We start from the raw sequence: 27515 nt of genomic DNA, 5'->3' as shown, positions 1-27515 counted from the left end.
TAGATTCTTATCACTAAGCTAGACCAGTCTCTTTAATCAGACTCAAATGGAAAATTTGACAGATATGTAGAGCTCAACATCTTCAAATCTGAATACTCTTTCCCCACATTTGACCCATTTTTATATTTCTTTATCTAGCTACTAGTACCACTATCCACCCAATCACACAAGCCAGAAACCTGAGAGTCATCCTACACTTTATCTTCATTGGAATTTCTGTGTACCATGTTACTAACTCATCAGTTCTATCTTTTAAATAATTCTCAAATCAATTCTTACTCTGTAGTAATTTAGCTCTCACTTGTCTCTTAACTGATCTTTCCTCCAGCCCCATGCCTTTGTAATCACTCTTCCATATTATGATCGGAATATTGTTTTAAAATAGAAATCCCAGGGTGTCTGGGTGGCTCAGTTGGTTAAGCATCTGCCTTCAGCTCAGGTCATGATCCTGGGGTCCTGGGATCAAGCGCTCCCTGCTCAGCGGGAAACCTACTTCTCCCTCTTCCCCTGCCCCTCCCCTTCTCACTCCTGTGCACACTCTCTCACTCTCTCTCAAATAAATAAATAAATAAAATATAATTAATAAAATATAACAAATATTATATTATTATAATATAGATTATAATAATATATAATAATAAAATTAAATTTAATTTAAAAAATAGAAAAGAAAATACAAATCCCACTGTGCTACCCTTTGCATGTAGGGTTAATTTCAAACTTCTTTGCATGATATACAAGGCCTTCATTGACCTTGCCTTTGCTTACTTCTTGAGTCCCATCTTGTAAAGCTTTCCACCCCTACTCTCACACAATCATGCCAAACAACTGGTAATTATAGACACCCAATCTTTCTTTTTTTAGTAATTTTTTTGGTATGCATTCATGTACATGAGAATGCATCTACTTATCCTTTAAGATCATGCATAAATCCTAACCCTCTCTGAAGCCCTTATAAAAAACCTAGATAAAATTGATCACTCCTTCCCTTTGCTGTCACCCTAACATAAACTTATCTCTATTACTGCCATAATAAATATTTGGAGGAATAGCAACATTCTTGTAATAAATTAAAAATGTCTCAAGATGACTATTTTGAGTGGTGACACACATTTGGATGCGCACATTCTGATATGCTTGTTAAAAAATCCATTTCATTACTTTATATTCACAGTGGAAACACAACCACTCTGTTATGGGACCTGAATTTGGAAAATTAACTGTTGCCGTGTAGAGATTAATGTTAATGTGGGAATATATTTTCTGTCATTAAATCAAGGAGCTGAACTCTGCAGTGTCTCTGTGTTTAGACTGTATATTTAATAATGTAATGGGTGGCTGCCCATTCTCAAAAAATAGCATTCTCAGAAGAATATGATAACATCCTGCTAATTCCAGTTTATGACTTTTTATAATATACTATTTGGTAAAATGATTATAGGATGATTAATGATTTGTTAAATAGTTTCTACAATTGCCTAGTCAAAAGACGTGGGTGCTTTAAGTTTTAAAAGTCTGTATCTTAAATTATTTGCTAGTTTTCAGTGAAGCAAATAAAGAAAAGAAAAAGGCAACATGTATTTTACCTGTCAGAAATGTAAATCTCATCAGCTCAGCTGGAGCTATAAAATGCATTTTATCCTTCTCAGGCAGAAATACACATAAGAAAATGACTTGAAATACTAAAAAAATAATGGGCACTTGGTTTTTAATCTGGAAATCTTTGATGCTTAATAACATCTGGTAAATATAACCAAATGAATGAATGAATGGATAAGAGGCCAAGTAACTTTGCATATTTTCTATGTGTTTAAATCAAATTTATTATTGAACATTATATTATTTTTAATAAAGTATTGAAATGCCATGGCACTTTGGCACACACTCTTTTTTCTTTTTTGGTCAATTAACTTTTTTTTAAAATGTGCCCATACTAAGCTGGATGCTGAGGATACAAAAAAGAATGAGCAAAACAAATTCCCTGTTATCCAGAAGTTCACAATCTAGTATGGGCAACAGAAGCATATACAAATAATTAAAAGATGTTGTGACAAGAGCTCTGAAAGAAATATGTAGAAGGAATGATAAGAACTCAGCAGGCTAATGTTCAGTGCCAGGCAAGTGGGGAAAGGAAGAGTTAAGGAAGATTGCTTAAATGAACACCAAAAAAGTTCATTGCATCCAAAACAAGATAATATGTATGTTTGAACTCTCATGAAGTTAATTCTCAAATTTAATTCTTAATCCTTAAGAAGTTGTGTCTAAAGAGATATTTTCCTCAATTAAAAAAATGATAAAACAGAAAAAAGCACACAACTTCATGTGCACAGAAGGCATCTGGTAGCTTTATGATGGTCTTCAGGAGCCTCCGTGCACTGTGTCACTCCTCAGTCTGTGCCGCAGCGCTCAGCTCTCCTGGGATGTTGTCTGGGAGAAAAGGAGCCTTGAATGTCCACTATAGAAACTAAAGGAAGCTTCACACAGACTTTGGTGGAATGCCTCCCTTCCTAAATAATGGATGTTAATAATGGATTTTGGGTATGTCTCATCACTAGTTTCTTTTTTTATTTCAAATATTCAGATATCTTTTACTATGAAACTAAGCATATTTCACTGATGAATTTCTCCTTTTCCTTTCTACATACCACACATTATTATAGCCGTATAACATAAGAAACATTGTAGAGTTAGACTCTTCCTTTATCGGGGGTTGGAACATACTGGAAAAGGCAGTCTTTTTTTCTAAGATAATAGCAAGAAGGATCATCTCTTCAGAGAACAAAAAAAAAGGTTAAAAATATAGATGTTAATGTCGTGAGAAGTACATAGATGGATAGAAACACATGAGTAGTTAATTGAAGGATAGAAACTGAGATAGAAGTAGTAAGAAAGTGTCCTGGGGACATAGATGAGATAAGACATTACTTTACTGTGTGGAGAAGTAGAAGGGAAAGCACAGTGAGTGAGTGACATTTGAGCTATGCTAAACAATAGAAAATATATATATATATATAAAGACCCTAATAATATGCACGAGGAGCACAGGGTGATGTATGGAACTGTTGAATTACTATATTGTACAACTGAAACTAATATAACACTATATGTTATCTAACTGGAATTAAAATTAAAACTTAAAAAAAAGACCCAAAAATATGAATTGGAGTCTTGCCACTTGTTGCCTTGAAAAAATTTACCAATATAAGGCAGTCTACTAGAAAATTGACAAAAAATGAAACAGATTTTTATTTTATTTATTTTTTTAAATAATTTTTTTATTATATTATGTTAGTCACCATACAGTACATCCCTAGTTTTTGATGTAAAGTTCCATGATTCATTACTTGCATATAACACCCAGTGCACCATGCAATACGTGCCCTCCTTACTATCCATCACCAGCCTATCCCATTCCCCCACCCCCCTCCCTTCTGAAGCCCTCAGTTTGTTTCCCAGAGTCCATAGTCTCTCATGCTTCATTCCCCATTCTGATTACCCCCCATTTCTTTATCCCTTCCTTCTCCTACCTATCGTCCTACTTCTTATGTTCCATAAATGTGTGAAACCATATAATTGTCTTTCTCCTCTTGATTTATTTCACTTAGCATTATCTCCTCCAGTACCGTCCATGTTGCTGCAAATGTTGAGAAATTGTTCTTTTTGATGGCTGAGTAATATTCTATTGTATATATGGACCACATCTTCTTAATCCAGTCATCTGTTGAAGGGCATCTCGGCTCCTTCCACGATTTAGCTATTGTGGACAGTGCTGCTATGAACATTGGGGTGCATATGGCCCTTCTCTTCACTACATCTGTATCTTTGGGGTAAATACCCAGTAGTGCAATTGCTGGATCATAGGGTAGCTCAATTTTTAACTTTTTAAGGGACCTCCACACTGCTTTCCAGAGTGGCTGTACCAGCTTGCATTCCCACCATAATGTAGGAGGGATCCCCTTTCTCCACATCCTCTCCAACAATTGTTGTTTCCTACCTTGTCAATTTTTACCATTCTAACTGGCCTAAGGTGGTATCTCAGTGTGGTTTTGATTTGAATTTCCCTGATGGCTAATGATTTTGAACATTTTTTCATGTGTCTATTAGCCATTCGTTATGTCTTCATTGGAAAAGTGTCTGTTCATATCTTCTGCCCGTTTTATGATTTGTTTATTTGTTTCTTCTGTATTGAGTTTGAGAATTTCTTTGTAGATCTTGGATACTAATCTTTTATCTGTAGTGTCATTTGCAAATATCTTCTCCCATTCCGTGGGCTGCCTCTTAGTTTTTTTGACAGTTTCCTTGGCTGTGCAGAAGCTTTTTATCTTGATGAAGTCCCACAAGTTCATTTTTTCTTTTGTTTCTCTTGCCTTTGGAGATGTGTCATGAAAAATGTCGCTGTGGCCGATGTCGTAGAGGTTGCTGCCTATGTTCTCCTCTAGGATTTTGATGGATTCCTGTCTCACATCGAGGTCTTTCATCCATTTGGAGTTTATCTTTGTGTATGGTGTGAGAGAGTGGTCAAGTTTCATTCTTTTGCACGTAGCTGTCCAATTTTCCCAGCACCATTTATTGAAGAGACTGTCTATTTATCCACTGGATGTTTTTTCCTGCTTTATCAAAGATTAGTTGTCCAAAGAGCCCAGGGTCCATTTCTGGCTCTCTATTCTGTTCCATTGGTCTATGTGTCTGTTTTTGTGCCAGTACCATGCTGTCTTTGTGATCACAGCCTAGTAGTACAGCTTGAGATCCGGCAATGTGATGCTCCCAGTTTTGTTTTTCCTTTTCAACATTTCCTTTGCGATTTGAGACCTTTTCTGGTTCCACACAAATTTAAGGGCTGTTTGTTCCAGTTCTTTGAAAAATGTCATTGGTATTTTGATCGGGATAGCATTGAAAGTGTAGATTGCTCTGGGTAGCATAGACATTTTAACTATGTTAATTCTTCCAATCCATGAGCATGGAATATTTTTCCATCTTTTTGTGTCTTCTTCAATGTCTTTCAAGAGTGATCTGTAGTTTCTAGAATATAGATCCTTTATGTCTCTGGTTAAGTTAATTCCGAGATAACGTATGGTTTTTGGTGCTATTGTAAATGGAATGGATTCCCTAATTTCTCTTTCTTCAGTCTCATTGTTCGTGTATAGAAATGCAACTGATTTCTGAGCATTGATTTTGTATCCCGCCACATTACTGAATTGCTCTATCACTTCTAATAGTTTGGGGTGGATTCTTTTGGGTTTTCCATATAGAGTATCATGTCATCTGTGAAGAGAGACAATTTGACTTCTCTTTGCCGATTTGGATACCTTTTATCCCTTTTTGTTGTCTGATTGCTGTTGCAAGGACTTCTAGTACTATGTTGAATAATAATGGCGAGAGTGGGCATCCTTGTCGTGTTCCTGATCTTAAGGGAAAGGCTTCCAGCTTTTCCCCATTGAGAATGATATTTGCTGTAGGCTTTTCGTAGATGGTTTTTACGAGATTGAGGAATGTACCCTCTATCCCTACACTCTGAAGGGCTTAATCAGGAAAGGATGCTGTATTTTGTCAAATGCTTTTTCTGCATCAGTTGAGAGGATCATATGGTTCTTGACTCTTTTCTTGTTGATATGATCTATCACACTGATAGATTTGCGAATGTTGAACCACCCTTGCATCCCAGGGATGAATCCCACGTGGTCATGATGGATAATCCTTTTAATATACTGTTGAATCCTATTAGCTAGGATCTTGTTGAGAATTTTGGCATCCATATTCATCAGGGATATCGGTCTGTAATTCTCCTTCTTGATGGGGTCTTTGCCTAGTTTGGGGATCAAGGTAATACTGGCCTCATAGAATGACTTTGGTAGTTTTCCTTCTGTTTCTATTTTTTGAAACAGCTTCAGGAGAATAGGTATTATTTCTTCTTTGAATGTTTGGTAGAATTCCCCGGGGAATCCATTAGGCCCTGGAGTTTTGTTTTTCGGAAGGTTTTTAATCACTGCTTCAATCTCTTCATAATTAATTGGTCTGTTTAAAAAATCAATTTCTTTCTGTTTCAGTCTTGGTAGTTTATGGGTTTCCAGGAAGGCATCCATCTCTTCCAGGTTGCTTAATTTATTGGCATAAAGCTGTTGATAAAAGTTTCTTATGATCCTTCCTATTTCATTGGTGTTGGTTGTGACCTCTCCCTTTTCATTCATAATTTTATTAATTTGGATCCTTTCTCTATTCTTTTGGATAATTCTCGCCAGTGGCTTATCTATTTTATTTATTCTTTCAAACAACCAGCTTCTAGTTCTGTTGATCTGCTCTACTGTGCTCCTGGTTTCTAATTCATTGATCTCTGCTCTAATCTTGGTCAACTGCTGTCTCGTGTGTGGATTAGGCCTGTTTTTCTGTTGCTGTTCCAGCTTCTTGAGGTGAGAATATAAAAATTGCATTGAAAATTTTTCTATTCTTTTGAGTGAGGCTTGGATGGCTATGTATTTTCCCCTTAGGACTGCTTTTGCAGTGTCCCATAGGTTTTGGACTATCGTGTTTTCATTCTCGTTGGTCTCCATAAATTGTTTAAATTGATTTTTGATTTCCTGGTTTATCGAATCATTCTTGAGCAGGATGGTTCTTAGTTTCCAAGTGTTTGAGTTTCTTCCAAATTTTTCCTGTGACTGAGTTCCAATTTCAAAGCATTGTGGTCTGAGAATATGCAGGGAATAATTTCAGTCTTTTGGTATCAGTTGAGACCTGTTTTGTGACCCAGCACATGATCTATTCTGGAGACTGTTTCATGTGCATTCGAATAGAATGAGTATTCTTTTGTTCTGGGGTGTAGTGTTCTATATATATCTATGAGGTACATCTGTTATAATGGCATTCAAAGCTCTTGTTTCTTTGTTGATTTTCTGCTTAGGTGATCTATCTATTGCTGGTAGTGGAGTGTTGAGATCCCCTACTATTAACATATTTTTATCTATATGTCTCTTTATTCTCATTAAGAGTTGGCTTGTGTATCTTGCTGCTCCCCTGTTGGGGGCATAGATATTTATAATTGTCATAGCCACTTGGATAAAATATAGTTTCCTTCTGTATCTCTAACTACAGTCTTTAGTTTAAAATCCAACCTGTCTGATATGAGAATTGCTACCCCAGCTTTCTTTTAGGTCCATTGGCATGAAAAATGGTTTTCCATCCCTTTACTTTCAGTCTGGATGTATCTTTACGTTCAAAATGAGTCTCTTGTAGACAGCACATGGATGGGTCATGTATTTTTATCCAATCTGCAACTCTGTTTCATTTTATGGGAGCATTTAGGCCATTCACATTGAGATTGATTATTGAGAGATATGATTTTAATGATGTCATGTTGCCTATAAAGTCTTTGTTTCTATAGATTGTAACTTTCTGTTCTGTATCACTCATGGGGCCTTTTTACTTTTATAGAACCCCCCTTAAGATCTCCTGTGGTTTCATGGTTATGAAATTGGTCAGTGACTGGTGATTCTGGAAGGTCCTTATCTCTCCATCAATTCTGAATGACAGCCTTGCTGGATAAAGGATCCTTGGGTGCATGTTTTTCTCTGAAAGAGCTTTAAAAATGCCCCCCCCCCCCCCACTGTTTCTCTCATTCTAGGTCTGTGTAGACAGGTCTGACGTAATCCTGATACTTTTGCCTTGGTACGTGAGAAATTTCTTTGCCCTGGCTGCTTTCAGTACTGTATCCTTGGCTCTAATATTTGCGAAATGCACTATGACGTGACGTGGCGTAGTTTGTCGTGGTTGAATTTGGGAGGGGTCCTCTCTGCCTCTTGGACACGAATGCTTGTTTTCTTTGCTAGATTAGGGAAGTTTTCAGCTACAATTTGTTCAAATATCTCTTTTAGACCTCTGTTTTTCTCCCCCCCCCCCCCCCAGGGATGCCGATGATTCTGACATTGGAACATTTCCTTGAATCAGTAATCTCCCGTAAACTACATTCTTAAGATTGGATTTTTTTGAGCCACGTTTCTGTTTTAGCTTTCTCTTCTACCATCCCATCCTCCAGTTCGCTAATTTGTTCTTCTGCCTCATTCACCCTGGCCGTCAGAGCATCTAGTTTTGATGGCATTTGATTCATAGCATTTTTAATTTCTGCCAGATTCACTCTCATTTCCATCCTTAAAGGTTCTATATTCTCGTTAATATTTTTTTCAAGTCTACATATCATGTTGACCATTGTTACACTGAACTCCATTTCTGATAATTTGGTTATATCCATATCCATCAGTTCTGTGGCAGAGGCCACAGACTCATTGTCTTTTCTTTGCTGGGGGGATTTCTCCTTTTCATCATTCTGATGAGGAGAGGTTGTGGGATTGTCCAGAGCCCAAATTATTGACCTGGACCCAGGCAGTGTGCTCTTGTTTTATAGGGACCTTAGGGATGTGGGCTTCTTGATTTTTAAGCCTGCCTTCTGGGGGAGGGGCCTGCCGCGCTGATACTCAGGCAACCCTGTTTGGGTAGAGTCTCCCTGTCCCCTATGAGGGGGGATGGGGATGGGCACAATGTGAGCCAGTATTTCCGGGCTTTTGTTCTCTGGCACCTTTCCCTGGCAGTTTGCTGTGCCTCTTCTGAAAGTCAGCAGCAGTGTCCGAATCCTAACCTCTGTCTCAGAACAGAGAGATCGCAGTCCGCTTTCCACTGAGCTCTTCTGGCCTCTTTAACTCTGTTTCTGTTGGTGCTCTAAACCCTGCAGCGTCCTTGGATGTGCGGCCTGCAGCCGGCGTCCCAGCCCTCACTTCCAGGGCCAGCACATCTCTGTCCTTTGTGTTTTTAACACTTCCAGCCGCCAGCCATCCCCGCGCTCAGAGCTCCGTTTCAGTGTGGTTCGCGCGCACTCCGGAGCGCCAGTTTTCAGACTGGTTGCTCGCGTTTCTGGGCTTATGGTCTCAGTCTGCTCTCTCGCGGGTGCCTGTCTGTGAGTCCACTCGCTCCCCAGTGCAGGTAACAACTGCTTCCTGGCGTCGGAACGCGGAGGCTCCCCCCGCCTTCCATTTATCTTCCGATATCTGTGCGTGGATTCACGGCTCCCTGCTTCGTACCTCAATACTCAGTGCTGGAGATGTTCATTTGTATAGGTCCAGGTGTATCTTCCTACATCTCAGGCTGATTCTGTGGGTGTTCAGGATGGTACCTATCCAACTTGATTCAGAGGACCAGCTGAAAAAGCTGACAAAGGGGACCCCTACTCCTCCGCCATCCTAACTCAGAAACAGATTTTTAAAAACATGTTTTCTAAGCCCTAATATCTATTTATAGTCTATTTTTTTTTCTTAAAAGCATTTTATTTTATTATTTATTTATTTGAGAGAGAGAGACAGAGAGAGCATGAGCTGAGGAGGGGGACAAGCAGACCACCTGCTGAATGGAGAGCACAATGCGGGGCTCCATCCCAGGACCCTGAGATCATGACCTCAGCCAAAGTCAGATGCTTAACCAACTGAGCCACCCAGGCACCCTATCCATAGGTCTTTATATGAATTCTCTAAATCTGACCAACTAATTAATGCCACATCATCCAAAACACCATGGACTGAGAAGTCACTCCAGCTTTCCTTGAGCTCCCAGGTCCCAAGTGGTCATCTCTCAACACAATAATCACTAAATTATTATTTTGTATACATCACAAAGCTGATGAACATGAAAGTCTTATGATTTATCTAATTAAAACAAAAAGCAGCTCAAACAGGGACAGAATCAGCAAATAGTATCTCTGAGAAGAAATAGACTATAGGGGCTCTTTCTCTCTCTCAAATAAATAAAATCTTTAAAAAAAAGACCTATGGATTATACACTTTTATAAAATTACAACAGAAAACCATGGATACCAGACTAAGGAGTTCGAACATTGGTTCTAGCCTTCTAAAGTCAATGAAAGTTTTTGCACAGAGTAGAAAATATACAAGGTATAAATGATATTTTGAGATAAGGGAAATCTCAAAGAAGAGGCTAAACTATACTGATACAAGAGTTATGAGCAGTGAAGGTACATTACTGAATTACATGGTCCAAAGAGGCTGTGCAATGACCATATTCCTCCACTGGGATAAATGCAGAGGGAGCAGGAGAGAGAATCTCAAGCAGACTCCCTGCTGAGCATGGAGCCCAACCCTGAGATCATGACCTGAGCCAAAATCGAGAGTCAGTCATTTAATCCACTGAGTCATCCAGGTGTCCCTCCCTTCCCCACCCCTTTTAACATTGTTATTATTTATTTCATTTATCCATATGTGATAATTACCCAGTATGTTGTTACTATTATTTTGAACAGTTATCTCTTTGATCAATTAAGAAAAAGATAGAAAACATTTTACCTTTATTCCTTCTCTAATTCTCTTCCTTTCTTTCTATAGGTTAGAGTTTCTGACACTCATTATTTTCCTTTTTTTGGGGAAGAACTTCTTTAACATTTCTTACCGACTAAGTCTACTGGTGGCAAATTTTTAGCAGTTGGAAATGCCTGGCTTCCTCAGGGTGGAATGCTGCCCTTCCTGAAACCCCCTCAGATAATGAGTGGCCAGGAACGCCTGGTCCACTAAAGGGCAGAATGCTGCCCCAACGGAAACTTGATTGCTCTTGACAATAGCCCACGGGGTCCAGAGAAACATGTTTAAGAACAGGCGTCACTTGCTTAACGTTACATCATCTACTCCCATGACCTTCCCCATGATGTACTACTATTCACTAGGATGTGCTACAGATCACAAGACTCCCCTTGATTGTCTTTGATTGTTTATTGCCAATAAATACGCAAGGTTGCAGCTGTTCCGGGGGATCACACTCTTGGCGGTGGCACGCCTTGTTGTCGTCCCCTGCACCCACGCTTTCCGTCGCAGCTAACCTGTCTGTGCCTCATCCTTCTCCCGAATCACACCGCGGCTCCGCGGGTGGTGTCGCAGCAGAAGATGTTATACACACACACACACACACACACACACACACACACACACACACATATATATCTTCTTTATCCATTCATCTATTGATGGACACTTGGGCTGCTTCCGTAATGTGGCTGTTATAAATAATGCTGCAATAAACATAGGGGTGCATATGTCCTTTCAAACTAGTGTTTCCATATTCTTTGGACAAATACCTAGTAGTGTGATTACTGGATCTTATGGTAGTTCTATTTTTAATTTATTTTTAATTTTTTGAGGAACTTCCATACTGTTTTCCACAGTGGTGGCACCAGTTTCCATTTCCACCAACAGTGCATGAGAATTCCCTTTTTTCCACATCCTTGCCAATACTTATTCTTTCTTGAGTTTTTTATTTTAGCCATTCTGAGAGGTGTGAGGTGATATCTCATTGTGTTTTTGATTTGCATTTCCCTGATGATTAGTGATTTGAGCATCTTTTCATGTATTTGTTGGCCAACAGTATGTCTTCTTGGAGAAATTTCTGTTTATGACTTCTGCCTATTTTTAAATTAGATTTCTTTTTTTTTTTTTGGTGTTGAGTTATATAAGCTCTTCATATATTTTGGATACTAACACTTTATCAAATATCTCATTTGCAAATATCTTCTCCCATTCAGTAGATTGTCTTTTAGTATTGTTGATGGTTTCCTTTTCTATGCAGAAGCTTTTTATTTTGATGTAGTCCCAAGAGCTTATTTTGCTTTTGTTTCCCTTGCCTCAGGAGACTTACCTAGAAAAATATTGCTATGGCTAACATCAGAGAATTTACTGCCTGTGCTCTCTTCTAGAATTTTTATGGCTTCAGGTCTTACATCTAGGTCTTTAATCAATTTTGAGTTATTTTTGTGTATGGTATGATGAAGTGGTCCAGTTTCATTCTTTTGCATGAAGCTATCCAGTTTTCCCAGCACCATTTGTTGAAGACACTCTCTTTTTCCCATTGCATATTCATGTGTGTGTGTTTTTTGTTGAAGATTAACTGATTAATTAATCATGGGTTTATTTTTGGGCTCTGTATTCTGTTCCATTGATCTATGTGTCTATTTTTGTGCCAGGACCATACGATTTTGATAACTACAACTGTGTAATGTATCTTAAAATCTGGAGTTGCTATACCTCAGTTTTGTTCTTCTTTTTGAAGATTGTTTTGACTATTCAGGGTCTTTTGTGGTTCCATACAAATTTTAGCATTCTTTATTCTTTTTCTAGCTCCTTAAGTTGTAAGGTTAGGTTGTGTATTTGAGATTTTTTTTGCTTCTTGAGGTAGGCCTGTGTTGCTATAAACTTCACTGCAGCTTTTGCTGCATCCCAAAGATTTGGGACTATTGCATTTTCATTTTCATTTGTTTCCATGTATTTTTTTTTTTAAAGATTTTATTTATTTATTTGACAGAGATAGAGACAGCCAGCGAGAGAGGGAACACAAGGAGGGGGAGTGGGAGAGAAAGAAGCAGGCTCATAGCAGAAGAGCCTGATGTGGGGCTCGATCCCGTAACGCCAGGATCACGCCCTGAGCCGAAGGCAGACGCTCAACCGCTGTGCCACCCAGGTGCCCCCATTTGTTTCCATGTATTTTTAAATTTCTCTCTGATTTCTTGGTTGACCCACTCATTGTTTATTAGCATGCTATTTAACCTTCATGTATTTGCATTCTTTGCAGACTTTTTCTTGAGGTTGGTTTCTAGTTTCATGGTGTTGTGATCAGAAAAGATGCAGGGCATGACTTCAGTCTTTTTAAATTTGTCGAGACTTATTTTGTGGACTAAGGTGTGATCTGTTCTGGTGGATGTTCTATGTGCACTTGAAAAGAATGAGCATTCTGCTGTTTTAGGAGGGAATGTTCTGAACGAATGTTCTGATGAATATATCTATTAGATCATTCTAGTTCAATGTGTCTTCAAAACCACTATTTCCTTGTTGATTTTCCATTTGGATGATCTATCCTCTAATGTAAGTGAGGTGGTAAAGTCCCCAACTATCATTGCATTACTACTGATTACTTCCTTTATATTTGTTATTAGCTGCTTTGTGTATTTGGGTACTCCCATACTGTGTGTATAAGTATTTACAATTGTTTTATCTTCTTTTTACATTGTTCCCTTTATGATTATATAGTGTCCTTTGTCTGTTACAATCTTTGTTTTAAAGCATATTTTGTCTGATGTAAGTATTGCTATCCCAGCTTTCTTTTCACTTTCATTGCATGATAAATGCTTTTCCATCCCTTCATTTCAATCTGTTTATGTCTTTAGGTCTGAAGTGAGTGTCTTGTAGGCAGCATATAGTGAGTGTTGCTTTTTTATCCATTCTGTCATCCTACATCTTTTGACTGGAGCATTTAATCTGTTTACATTCAAAGTAATTATTGATAGGTATGTACTTATTGCCATTCTGTTACTTGTTTTATGGTTGTTTTTATAGTTCTTCTCTGTCCTTTTCATCTCTTGCTCTTTCCTGTCATGGTTTGCTGACTTTCTTAAGTGATATACTTGGATCCTTTCTCTTTATTTGTTGCATATCCATTACTGGCTTTTGGCTTGTGGTTACCTAGGTTTATGTGTAATATCTCATGCATATAGCAGTCTATATTAAGTTGATGGCCACTTAAGTTTGAACCCATTCTTTCCTCCTTTCCCTGCCATGTTTTAGGTATATGGTGTCATACTTTATATCCTTTTATTTTGTGAGTGTCTTGACTGATTTTTATAGATATACTTAATTTTACCGCTTTTGTGCTTTTTACTTTTCTTACTCCTGCTTATGGCCTTTCCTTTCTACTCAAAAATTTCCTTTAACATTTCTTGCAGGGCTGGTTTAGTGGTTATGAATTCCTTTAACTTTTGTTTGCCTTAGAAACTCTTTATCTCCCCTTCTATTCTGAATGATAACCTTACTGGATAGAGTATTCTTGGTTGCAGGTTTTTTTCTTTCAACACTTTGAATATATCATGCCACTTCCTTCTGGCTTGCTAAGCTTCTGTGGAAAAAATCAGCTGATAGCCTTGTGGGGTTTCCTTGTGTATAACTATTTCCCTTTCTCTTGATGTCTAAAAATTCTTTCTTTATCACTACTCTTTGCCATTTTAATTACTATGTATCTTGGTGTGGACTCCCTTAGGTTGATTTTGTTGCAGGCTCTCTGTACCTCCTGGATCTGGCTTTCTGTTTCCTTTCCCAGATTTGAGAAGTTTTCAGCTATTATTTCTTCAAATAAATTTTACACCCCCATTCCTCTCTCTTCTCCTTCTGGGATCCTTATAATGTGAATGTTATTATGCTCGATGGTGTCACTGAGTCCCCTAAGTCTGTTTTCATTTTGTATAATTTTTTTTTCCTCTCACCTGTTTAACTTGATTGCTTTCCATTACTCTTTCCTCCAGGTCATGGATGCATTCTGCTTTCTCTAATGTCCTATTTATTCTAACTAGTGTATTTTAAACTTCAGTTATTGAGTTCTTCATTTCTAATTGGTTCCTTTTTACATTTTCTATCTCTTTGTTATGGGTCTCACTGAGGGTCTCCACTCTTTTCTCAAGTCCAGTGAGTATCTTTATTACCATTACTTTAAATTCTCTGTCAAGCATATTATTTATCTCTGTTTCATTCAGCTTTCTTGATATGATTTTTCCCTGGTCTTTCATTTGCAACATATTCCTCTGTCTTCTCATTTTGTCTGTGTCTGTCTATTTCTATGTGTTAGGAAAGTCTCTTCTCTTGAAAGTATCTCCTATGTGTATTGTGTGTGCCTTACTGTTGTGGTTGAGCCACTTTTTGCTTCAGACCATTTGTCTGCAATGGCTCTCGTTGCCCGTTGTGGACAGTTTTTGGTCCCTGTGTTGTTAATGGGTGAGTCTGGGGGTGCCTTGGGCTTGAGTTTAGTCAGACCAGGCATTTTTCAGGGATGTGGTAGCACCAAACTGTAAGGCACTTTCCCTGTGTTGTCCCCTGAGAAGCTTTGTTGATGCATAGGGCCTGCAGTTAGACCAGATATCTGCTCTCAGCCCACTGCTGGGTTGCAGTCAGACTGGGTATGTGTGGTTATCTCCCCTTCTCCCCAGGGCGAGAGTCACTTTGTGGTGGTACTAGCCCCTGTTGGGACTGCTTGCACACTGCCAGGCTTGTGGTACCACTTTGGATGGGCTCTGGCCAAGGGCACATTGGAGGGGGTGGATCTGCAGGATAACACAGGGGCAGGACATGTGGTATGAGCAAGGCTTGGGAGGGTGTACCGTGAGAGGAGACCTAGAGCTAAGGCCTGGCTGGAGGAGGAGTGTCTATAAGAGAACATGGGAGCAGGGTGTGATGTCAGCAAGTTAGGTGAAGAGTGTTGGTACTATGCTGGTTCTAGCAGCTGTCTATGTGTCTGGGATGGGCGGTAGGGAGGGAGATTGTGCCTGCCAGCTTTGTTGTTCCTGGAGAGGTTTCCTAAAGATTCCTGACCTTCCAGCACACCCTTTGAGACTAGTAAATAAATTTCCTTCCTGTATACCCCAGGCTTTTTTTCAAACTCCTGCCCCTATGCTGTAACTCCTTGGGGCTGTTTGTTGTGCTGTCTACTTAAGGATGGGACTCAGTTTCCTCTCACCCTCGAGCTCTCTCAGAACCATACCTGCTGATTTTTAAAGTTCCAGGTGTTAAGCCCCACTGATTGTAAGAACCAGTGAAATTAGGCCTCTCTGGTTTTCAAAGCCTAATTTTATGGGGATTCATCTTCCCAATGTGGGTCCCCTGTGCCTGAGGTAGCAGGTATGGGGGTCTGGTCCTCTCCCCTCTCCACATACACAGCATCCCTCCCTCCTGCAAACAGTCCAGCAGGTCAGTTTGGCTCCTGACTATATCTCCACCTTTCTTATCCTCTTTGATGTGGCCTCTTCTCTACATTTATCTGTGGAGAGTCTGTTCTGACAGACTTTGGGTCATTTTTTGGGTTATTTACACCAATATGGGTGTTATTTAGTTGTACCCATGGGACTAGGAGAGCTTAGGATCTTTCTACTCTGCCATCTTCCCTGGAAATCTCTAAGAACTCCTTAACTAGAGTCTGTCTTACAACTCTTTCAGTTGTAATCCTCTGTTATTATACTGAAGGTTTGTTGATGTGGTTTTAAGATATGTGGGAGGAGAATCATTCTCTTATCTTATGATTAATTCTCAGTCTTTTGGTGGGCTGAATCTTTGGACTCACGTCAGCCATGTTTCTTAGCCATCTTCCCTCCTTTTAAGTGTGACAGAAAGTGTAGAAGAAGCTGAATTGCATAATTGCCCTTTTATATAGATAACGCTCTGGTAGTCATTTTCTTTGGGGAACAGGTCTTTGTTATGGAGACTGTTTTGGGCATATTTTGAAATGGTTATTTTCTTGTCTCTCTGACCAAAACACAAGGGGAGTTATCTCAGATCTTCACCTTGAAACCTAGTGGGTTTCCTAAAGATAGAAGTCATGAAAGAGTGAAGACTGCTAAAACTGGGTCCCTAGGAGTTTCTCACTGTCATGCTATTCTACGCTCAGATCCCAGCAATTAGTCAAAGTAACCAAACAAGTATTCCTACCAGTTTATGGATCCAGCGGGTTCTGTTCCAAACTTGTCTTGGCTATGATTCTCAGTATCTGCCTCTCTCCAAGTTTTGGGGTGGTGGTTTGCCCCATGACCTGAATTCTCTGATGAGCCTAAGAAAAGAAGTTTGCAGTAGCTGTTTTTCTGTTGTAAAAATTGATGACTACTAAGCTCTTCACATGTTAGAGCTATTACCAGAAATTCTTTAACCTCCTTTTAAGGCCTTATCTAAACCAAATTAAATTGATCTGTGTGGAATTAGTTGAACTATTAGACTATTCTTTCTGAGTTTGAGTTATAATCTCTGTTTCTGTGACTGTGATTGTCACGCATATGTTTTTGTGTGAATGCAGATGCACAATTCAATATTAGCTCTCAACATGTGAAATGTGCCTGTCCCTTGACTCAGTAGTTCCACTGCTAGGAATCTGTCCTACAGACAGATGACCACAAATGTCTAAAATAAAGCCAAATGAAGATATTTTTTAGAGATTTGTTATAGCGCTGTCTCTGTCATTGAAACTCTTTTAGCAAGACTAAATGACCATTTGAAAGTGTTGTAGAGGAGATTTTTGTGTTAAATAGGAGATTGCACTTGATGTCCTCAAGGGTTCATCTCCAGTTATGCTGTACCTCCTGATTTTTCTCTGTTCAGAGAATATCGAGTGAATCAAAGTCAAGCACACTCTTCTGCAGAAGGGGAGAGTTTTTGTCATCATAGAAGGAATGAAAGTCACCAGCATATGGGGCACATCATATGATACACTGCATTTTACTTACATCTGTTGTTTCTTGTCCTTTAAAATGTCGGCTCCATGAAACAGTTCACTCTTGTGTTTCCAGCACCAGAACAGAGCCTGACATCACAGTGGATTTTTAACTGTTACCTTATTTATTATCTTGGAGTTCCATTAAGGCTAATAATTTGTCCATCATCTTGTTCAGTGCCATTTCTTCAGTTGTCATCATGTGGCTTTCATTAATTTGGTTACCATCTCCTCAGTGCCACGTGCATTCTCTACCCATCAGCCCCTCCATGGATGTCACCATTACCTTCCTGGCCTTTATCACCTTTTGCCACTGCCCTAACCAAAACTGTAGTTGATGGAAGATTGAAGCACCCAGAGCTTTGACTATGTGTCTGTCAGTGAATGGCCAATTGCAGTAGGAGAACTAACCAGATGTGGCACATAGAGGCAGGGAAGAGAGGACATGATGGTGACAAAAGAATGTGAAGGGCCAGTTCTGCTTCTTTCCCACTTGGAATTTATGTTACCTTATTTGCGGTCCAACGAATACACTTAATTAATTGGAGAAAAGGAAAGGTGGAGAATTAGGAAGATATTAAAATACCCTAAAAGACTGTTGGGAGAAAATTTTTCTTGGGTCTCTTTCATTTATGGATGTCTTGCAAGCAGAGGTACTGATAGCCTGTGTTCTGAACTACCTTTCTAGGGATGTTTTTATGTGAATGGCCTTGGAAGATATAGTGTCTCAAATTTCCAGAGCAGAGAGTGGACTTTCTTTCTTTCCAGTAAAATCAAGATGGCTCTCTTAAGGGCAAAGAGTGGGTTTTCTTGCAAACCCTACAAAGGATTTGGGTTCCGCAAGCTTACAGTTCCTCAGCTGTGACACAAGTGACTATGTGCAGCATCACCTGGGCCCCTACTTATTGTTTGAACTTAGGGACAAAGGGAAGTGACAAACATAAACATAAAGCTCACAGTGCTTGTTCTGCTATAAATAATAAAGTCCATTGTCCTTGACCCGGGAGTCTTCTGTCTACTGTCAGTAACAATAAAATAGTAACAAGCTAACTTATTAGAGTAAAACTTGAAACCTTTCACAGTTCTTGATAAAGGTGACTCATTCTGTCATTCCTTCCATATAAGCTCCCTAATAAATAATGTTTTTATTAACTATAATTACCATTTTCCACTTTCAAAATGTGTTTTGAAGGCAGAGTATTTTAAAATGCAAAGTCTATTGACATCCTTACAGTTGAAATTAAGAAATAGTATCTAATTTACTGTGAGCTTATTAACAACTTGATGTACATAGATAATACTTGAGCTAGTGAAGCAGGTAGCAATGACTTATTAATATTCAAAAACTCTGGGCTAATAAAGTGATATAAATTATTCTGTCTCTTTTCTTTCCTTCTGCAGTCCTCCAAGATACAGTCAATGATTCTAAGTCTATTTAGTGATTTAAAAGGAGAGATTTATTTCACCCTTCTAGGGTATTGTTCTCCCCAGTGAATTGTTCATTTTTTTCTTTATTCATTCCAGAATATCTCTTATAACTCTATTCTAAATACATTTGCTTTTTTATTATTTAAGATAAAAATAAGGATTTAATTTATTGAAGCATATATCAATTCTGTATAGGCTTGTTGACAAAAATGGCTTTTTAAAAATTAATTTTTATTGGTGAGAAAATAACTGTATGGGAGTCAAGTATTTGAAGATACTTGATTCACTGTGACATACAATCTTTCTTGTTATCATTTTCTTATGTTGTCTTTTGGTTTTTGGAATGAATATCTAATCCAAATCTTAAGAATAATATTAACTAGTAAAATTAATAAAATAGGGATATTTTTCAGACCTCAAAGAGCCTATGGATAGAAACAAAATCAAATAAATAACACACATTCATATAGTGTTTACTATTTGCCATATTTGCCAGCTACTGATGAGGAAATTAAGGTATAGGAAGGTCAAGTAACTTGCTCAATTTCACACATCTAGGAAATGGACAGAGGAGTTCTGATGCTATGGTCTGTGTTCTTATCTGCCTCACTGTGTTGCCTCTCTTAAATTTCATTCTGTTTCCACACAGAATCCAGAACCTGTTTCTACCTTTCCTTCACCCCACCTTAAATCATCATATTATTAACCATAATCTACTTCTCCTTTCTCAAAAAACTGTGTATTTTCCTTCAGTTGTACAGTGTCATATAATTGAACACAAAGCTACAGAGGGTATATTCACACAAGACTCTAATAAAGATAAAGGGTATGTCACAGGAGGAGAAATATAACACAGATAAGTATCAGAGAGGTGTGAAATTCTAGGTACAGTTCACAGGGCTCTTTCTTTGCACAAGATGTCCTTCATCTCCAGATCGTGAGCCACCAAGGGAGTGCAAGACATCTTGGTTTCAGGGATAGCAAGGCACAAGTTTACTGTGGGGTCTTTTACAAACCAATGGTCATGTAGTTAAAGCCACTGGTCTTGTAGCTAAAACCAGACCTCATAACTGCTTACACCAGGTGCAAACTATTAATATATCTTTTTAAATAATATATGAATTGTTGTATAGTTTCCATTACTATGTATTCAAATTCACTAATCTTTTCTCTGTCCTGCCTCATTTGCTGTTAATCCTATTCAGTATATTTTTCATCTCGCACATTGTATTTTTTCATTTATAAAAGTTTGATTTGGATATTTAAAAATATTTCCCACGTCTCTCGTTGGCACATACAAATTTCTTCTAGTTTCTTGAACTTAAGGAATACAGTATAATAACTTATGATGTCCTGTCTACAAATTCTATTACCTGTATCATTTTTGGTTTAGTTTTGTTTGATTTCTTTTTCTCTTCATTATAGGTCATGTCATCTATATTTTATAGGTCTGATGATTGTTTCAGTACCAGAAAATAGTTTGGTTTTTTGGATCTTGTTTTAAACTTTTTAGTTGGCACCGAAGCAGCATTTAGTCTAAGGCTAAATCTTCCTCACAATTGAGCAAGATCCTTTTTTTAAATACTGTAACCAACATCAAGTGAATTATGAAGTTTTCCACTGTGACTGTTGGGTATTGGTACTATTCCTGGCACTATGAGATTTCCAGGCACTCTTCCCTTTGTGGGTGGTCCTTCTTCAAACTCAGGTAGTTCTGTTATATATAAGTGCTGATCAGCCCTCAACTCAGTGCTCGAGGGAGAACTGTGATGATCTCTGGAGCTTTCTCTCTGTGCAGCTCTTGCTTGTTCTGTACACTGCTCTGTAAACAATGGTCATCTTGGCTTCCTTGAACTCCTAGATCTATGTCTTCAATTCAAGAAGACTAACTCAGGGTTTTGCCTGAGTTCCACCCAACTGCCACCACCTAGAAACTAGCTCCAGACAGTAAGCTGAGGCATTTGTAGGACTCACCTCATTTGTTTTTTATGTCTTGGGAATTAACTGTCCTTCATTTAGCCATGTCCAATGGCTTGAAAGCTGTTGTTTCATATATTTTGTCAGATTTTTAGTTCCAACCCCTGTTAACTCAAACTTGGCTAGAAGCAGAAGTCTATTCATTTTCTTTTCTTGTTTAAAAAAAGACCCCCAACATGGGGCTCGATTCCAGTACATTTAAATTATGACTTGAGCCAAAGTCAGACACTAACCGACTGAGCCAACCAGGCGCCCTGGAAGTCTATTCATTTTCAACAATGTGGACAAACTAAGACAGATTGCCTCAAGGACTTCCAGATTTTAAACAACATATTTTAATCACCAGCTGGTACAATTTGTTCCTTTCTTGACCTAAGGTCATTACCATGGCTCCAGGCTACCCTTTTCTGCCTGGCTAGTCTTCTCTAACTCTCCCAAGCCAAGCTGAGCTTGTACTACCACTATATCTCATTCACTATTGAATCATTACATTACTGCATATGTGTGTACGTATCTATCTCCCTATTAGTCCATAGGGTCCTTGTAGGCAAAGACACTCTATAGCATCAGTGCCTGATATTCTTGGTGCTTCATAATAATACATTGAATGAAATAACGAATAGAATGAATGAATATTTGAATACAGATTATTTTAACAAATAATTAAGCATAGAAATCTTTAGAAATTAATATTAGAACTATGTTAACTATGTTACATAGTATTTTTAAGTTGTTACTTACAATTAAGTTGAAACATCTGTATTGTATGGAAGAATAATTTTCATTTCATTTAATTTTTTTACTTTCTTACCAAATCATTTGATAGTTTCAAGAAATCTGGCCTAAAATAACCCTTGCAAGTACTTTCTATATCAGAGACTGGACTGATTGAATCTTATCTGATGTTTACTTCATTTAAGATTCTCGTATACAAAGTGGACAAATTAGATTTTACTATCATAATGTTTGTGGTTTTGACAGACTATATATCGTAGAGGTGAAGAGTAGAATTTTATTTTATAACTGGACATATTTTTTGTTGTCCTTGAGCTCATATTTTTTCTTAGCAGCTGGAAACTAATTTTCAATTCTTAGATACTCAGCACAGTCCAGAGATATTTCTGCCATATTTAAATATTATTATTTAATTCAGCTGGTCTCACAAATGTCTCACAAATAGGATTTCTCTCCCATTCTCCTCCTCAGAGTTGTATACAAGCCAGTTGTATTCAAGGCAGGACATGTGTAGATCAGGGATCCCTGAGTGGCTTAGTTGGTTAAGCATTTGCCTTTGGCACAGGTCATGATCCCTGGGTTCTGGAATCGCGTCCCCATTGGGCTCCTTGCTCTGCGGGGAGCCTGCTTTTTCCTTCTGATTGTGCTCTTTCTCTCTCTCTCTCTCTGTGGCAAATAAATAAATAAAATCTTAAAAAAAAAATAAAAGAATGTGCAGATCAGCCTTAGATATGTTTGGTGAGACAGGGAGCAGGGAGTAGAGGAGGCATGCCCATGCCCTCGGGCTTACTTGTTGCTGTCTCCATGTGGCTTCAAATGTCCACACAGTCTGTACTGTGTGGTAACGGGTAATATGTGATGCACATTTTAAGGCTTCTGAATGATCTACTGCAGCTTTCTAACATGGAAGATTCTATGAAGCTTCAAACACAAAAGCAGCCCTTCCCTTTGCTCACTGAGTTTGTCTTTGGCTATAATTTGACTCATGCCCCCAGCTAACATTTACAGCTTTCTCTGAATAAGAAGAATGCTGTGCTGGCATCAGTCTCTTTAGGAAGATGTTTCAAGAAGCGTAAAGAATGGAATAACTTTCTCCTGATCACAGATACTTCTGAACTTTTAAGAAGAGCTCCCTGGGGACTGTCCCAGGGAAAGGTGAGAGTTGGGTGGAAGAGGGAGAAGAACAGGCTGCTTTGTTCTCTCACTTCTTCAGAATTCCTGCTGTTGAATTTGTCTTCCTCTCCTGACTTCGTATATTAGTACAGATTCTGTGAAAATGCATGCCTTTTCAGATCTTTCAGTTTTACATTCTCACACGTGTATTGGTGGTATGTGTGGACTAGAGAAGGTGCTTCTTTGAACAAATAACCAAAAGAAAGAGACCACTCACTGCTCCCCAAATATATGCTGATTGAAGGCTTATAGCTTGTACTGAGGCAGTTGCAAAGAAGGAAAACAGAACATTTCGTGCATTGATTCCTGTTATTAATCCACTGAAAATTAACACTTCATATATCATTTTGCTTCACAGGTAGACCCACTCCTCAATCTGGGCCTCACAGACTACTGTATTTGAATTACTTGCCTCACTGTGGAATCTTCCAAGCAGTTACAAGACATTGCATTTCATTGTTCCCTAACACTGCCTAAAACTGTCATTCAGGATTCCTGTGAGGTAACCAAAATGAGCTGAATGTTATTTAACTGAGCTATCCTGAGGCCTTCCCAGTTGTGAAGTCTTCTGTAATAAATCCGGGTTTTTCAGGAGTGAGGATTCAGACTGGTTCATCTCCTTTTTGGCTACTGTTTTAATTTAAGGTTGCAGCTGGAATTCTTTCCTGACAGATTTATTTCAGGTTATCAAACATTTATATCCTTAGCTCTTTTACTTCTTAGGCATAGAAAGGGAAGCCCTTTTTCTAGAAACCAAATGGAAAAAGTCCTTCTTATTTTGCTTTTGCTTGAGGCTATAGCTTGAATTCTGCTTTGAGTAGCCTTTTAGTATTCTTTCATTAGGTAAGGATCTACATGCAATGGGTGTTCAGTAAATGCTCATTGAAAAAAAACAAAAACCTTGTTGCTCAACTTAAATTACATATAAAACATAAAAATGACAATTCTATGGACATATGAGAAAGAGGAACTTTAATATTTCATAGCTATCCAAACTTTTGTAAGGAGTCAACTTTTGTTGATTATGTAGTGAAATGAATGCCTAATCTAGTTCATTGTATATGATGGATGAGCTTTACTAATGACATTGATAAGATAATAAATCTCGAAATTAACACAATTTTGTGTCAGAAACATTTTTCACAACTATAACATTGAGATTATTGATAGATTTTTGATAAGCCATGTTTTATTCATTGGGTCTGTGTTTCTATGAGTGGTTAGAATCAAGTGTGAAAGGCAACCTTCATCAGCACCTTAAGTGAAGTCGCATATACAGTTTGTGTCTAAACTAGAAATAAAGGGAGAGAATGAGAATGAGAGTAAGAGAGTTGAAACAGCATCCTTGGACCTGCTACAGATCAATAAGTACTCACACAAGCCCAACCAGGAAATGACTGTTCATCATTGGGAGCCAAGCTGTGTGCCGTTTTCCCTCTTGGTGATTCATCTGTGGCTTGCATGGGTTCCTCATCCCTTAGAGTGAAGGAGTGCTCTGCCAGTGCAACCATAGGGGGAAAAGTATCACCAGGGATTTTACTCATTAGTTTATGTTTCAGTCAATTCCTTAAATTGTAAATTCTTAAAAACAGAGCTTTTGTCTTACTAGACTTTGTGTCTGCAGGATGCACTCAGGAGATGTGCATTGAATGAATGAGTGAATGAATAAACAATTATAAACAGTGCTCACCTTAAATCCTAATAAAATGGAGTGTATAGAAATGGATATGTAACAGACATAGTTTTATTAAATATAAGTGGGGGGAATCTAAGCATTGGCAGCTCCTAGAACAGAGAGAGGTTTTCTAACCAAAATAATACGCAAGTCATAATGGATATTACATAAATAGTTTTAAATATTTGTTCAATTGTATTGTGAGAAAGAGAGACTAAAGTGTGCTTGTTTTTGCTATCAACACTGTGCCTACATGGAAGGAAATGGGAAAAGAGAAATTGGATGTGTATGTTGATTTCAGATTACTTTGGACCTTAAATGCTGGATTGAGTATTTAGGTAATGGCAAGTCATTCAGGTTTTAAAACGTAATTTTTTTTTTTTTTTAAGCAGGGAAAATGATGCGATCATATCTGTGCATCAGAGAGCTTTAGATGGCAAGAATCTGTATTCTATTTAATGGAGAAGGTTGCAGATTAATAAATGGAAAATATACTGAGATGATAAAAGGCCTTTTTTTTAAATGCCAGACTGAGTAACTTGCACTGCATTACCAGTTAGTAGAGCAAGGTAAAAGAGTAAGTAATAAATGTCAGTAAAAATGTATTTGGTTTCTGGGAGTTTCTGATAATAGTTTTGACACTTTTTAAAAGATAAAGCTTTTTGTATTAACCACAATGAGCTAATCTCATTTGAATTGCTTTGAATCCTACAGTTGTCAAGAAGGAATTTAATGCATTAGTAAAAATACAATTCAGAAAAGCTAAAAAGAAAGGCAATCTTCTACATAGACTTAGGATAAATTGTAAGACAGTGACAATGGCTACATATTTTTTACTATTTGTCTATAAAGAATAGATGCTTTCAGCTTTAGAGCCTAACAAACAAAAATCATTAAAAAGTTAATAATACTTTCTCCCAAATATAAGGCTAAAACTAGAATTTTTAAGATATCTAAAAATAACATAAACAGAACACAATTCATAAAGAGAAGTTATGACTCCAGAGAGGATTTTTACTTCAAAGATTCTTTCACTAGAACAGAAAATTGACAGCAAAGCTAATCTTAGAGAGATGCTCTTTTTGTTTGTTTGTTTGGAGGCGATCAGAGAGAAGTGAAGTTGAGAGGGATGAGTGGCTTTAAATGGGACTTCTTTCTAAACTTTTAAAATTAGTCTGGCTCAAATAGTAGTAATGCTATATGGCAAGGGATCAGAAAACTGTGAAATCCGTGGAGGGCTTTCTTCCAAAGGCTTTCAGCCTCAACCTGAAAAGGAGCTATGTATTGGATTTGGGGGCATGGGAAGGACTTGTAGGCAGGATCATGTTTAGAAGGCATATTGTGGGCAGATTTCAGGTTATTTGGCATTTTATTTGTGACCAAAATAGTCAAGGCAAGTGTATCTTTCGTAGGACTTGTCTTACCTATGAACCCTCTAGGAGGCATATAACTTGGCTATATACCTGGGACAGCCTAATAATTTTGGACATTTTCTAGTAGGTGATCATTACAGATTTCTTTGACACAAATGTGTTCATGTGTGTATGTGTGTGCGTGTTGATGTGAAGGTGAACGCAAGAAGTATGGATAAGGATATCTGGAGGTTTGGACCCTCTTTTAAATATTGCTTGCACAAAACAGAAGATCTGTATTTGTAGAATTCCCCCTCTCCTTTGTTACTGGTATTACAAGAGGCAGATCGTGGCAATCCTTGCAACTGCCTGCAGTTCTCTTTCCAAGAGAAGTCATGGTAAATAAAATTTTTGTCCTTCTTCCATTTCCAGTAAATCAATTTAGCACACTTTATGGATTTTTGCTTTATTGTCTTGACCTTATCTTCCACCCCTTAATTCAGCCCTGATCCCCAATGAATAAGATCTTTTTCTACTTAAGATTAGCTCTGAGTGTTGAATGGTTTCCAAGGGGAAATTAGGAAGTAGGAATTGAGGACTGAGATTTGAAGAGAAAATGCATTTTCCAAGAAAGAATGTGAACTGATGGGTAAGTGGTACTTTGCTATCTATACTAATTGGGCAACATTGTTTGCTATGTCCCTAATCCCTAGGAGGGCTTTATTTCAAAAGTTTAGGAATACTTGTAACAATTTATAACAAGGTGTTAAAGTCTGCTGATTGTTCTTTCTGATAGGTACCTTACCCCAATTGCATTGATGTAATAAAATGACCATCTGTGGGTTTAATGTAAAGGTTTTTGGTTCAGGGAAACCAACATGTACCGTTAATACATGCAGTAGGGATACCACAGGCACCACTTTCTATTTCAATCACCTAATTTCTCTGCCTTCTCCATTTCTGCCAGTAACGTTTCAAGAGATTAACCCCTTCACTCTCTTTGTTCCCAGATCCTTGAAGGTTTTGTTCATTCCTTCAGTTTTCCATGATGTCTCTGTAGATGACTTTCAAAACAACACCTTCAGTCCTGGTCACTTTCATGATATTTAATCCACATGCTAGGAAATTTCACACTGGATGTGTTGATATTTTCTAAAAGCTAGCATGTCTAAAATAAAAAAAAAAACATTGTCTATCTCTTAATCCCTTCTTGATTCATCCATTTTTGTAAACAATAATACCATCTTCCAGTTACCAGGACTTGAATGATATATTTAAAGTGCTAAAAAGTGTAAAGATGGAAGAAAAATCATATATAATCCCACATTTTTTTCAATGCATTTTGTTTTTTTATAAAGGTGAGGTAACCCTGTGTATATAATTTTTATCCTTTTTAATTCTAAATTGTCTATGCTATCATTAGAAATTCTACATAATTTTAATTTAATGATTATACAATTTGTGAATGCTCTTGAGACATACTTAGATATATTGTCGAATTAATTCCCCAAACATTTGCCAGTTAGTACTCCCACTAGAATTCTATGGGAGTGATTATATATAAGAATTTAACCCCCACTGCTTCCTAGCCCCTTCAAATATTATTATTTTAATATTTGCTATTTTTGTCATTGTTAAACAGAATCTCAATGTTACTTTAACTCGCATTCTTATATTTATTAGCTAGTCATTGCAGTATTATAGTTGTATTATGGATTGGTCAGAGGAGATAACACAAACACATTGCTATAAAGTCCCAGTCTGGCCAAGGTTGCAGAATTTATCGGAAAAGAGATGGCTACAGAGAGCTGAAGCAGATGTGGTGTATCTCCTTGCGACTTTCTCATTAATCCTCATTTCCTGTGTGGCTGATGATTGTAGGGTTTTTCCAAAGGTGAGAAAGAATCAGAATT

General features: G+C 37.9%; 1 long non-coding RNA gene across 2 annotated transcripts in view; it reads left to right on the top strand.

The window, feature by feature from the left end:
• Positions 1-23692, top strand: part of LOC113252995 (uncharacterized) — a 158097-nt gene extending 134405 nt beyond the window's left edge. For both annotated transcript variants that reach the window (XR_008957755.1, XR_006409160.3), the window contains one exon: positions 22934-23692. This is a non-coding gene — a long non-coding RNA (uncharacterized LOC113252995). The remainder of the gene's footprint in view (positions 1-22933) is intronic.
• Positions 23693-27515: the final 3823 nt, after the last annotated feature.

Source organism: Ursus arctos, unplaced genomic scaffold (genome assembly GCF_023065955.2).
Source record: "Ursus arctos isolate Adak ecotype North America unplaced genomic scaffold, UrsArc2.0 scaffold_6, whole genome shotgun sequence".
NCBI lineage: Eukaryota > Metazoa > Chordata > Mammalia > Carnivora > Ursidae > Ursus > Ursus arctos.
This window is presented reverse-complemented; position numbering and strand designations above follow the sequence as displayed.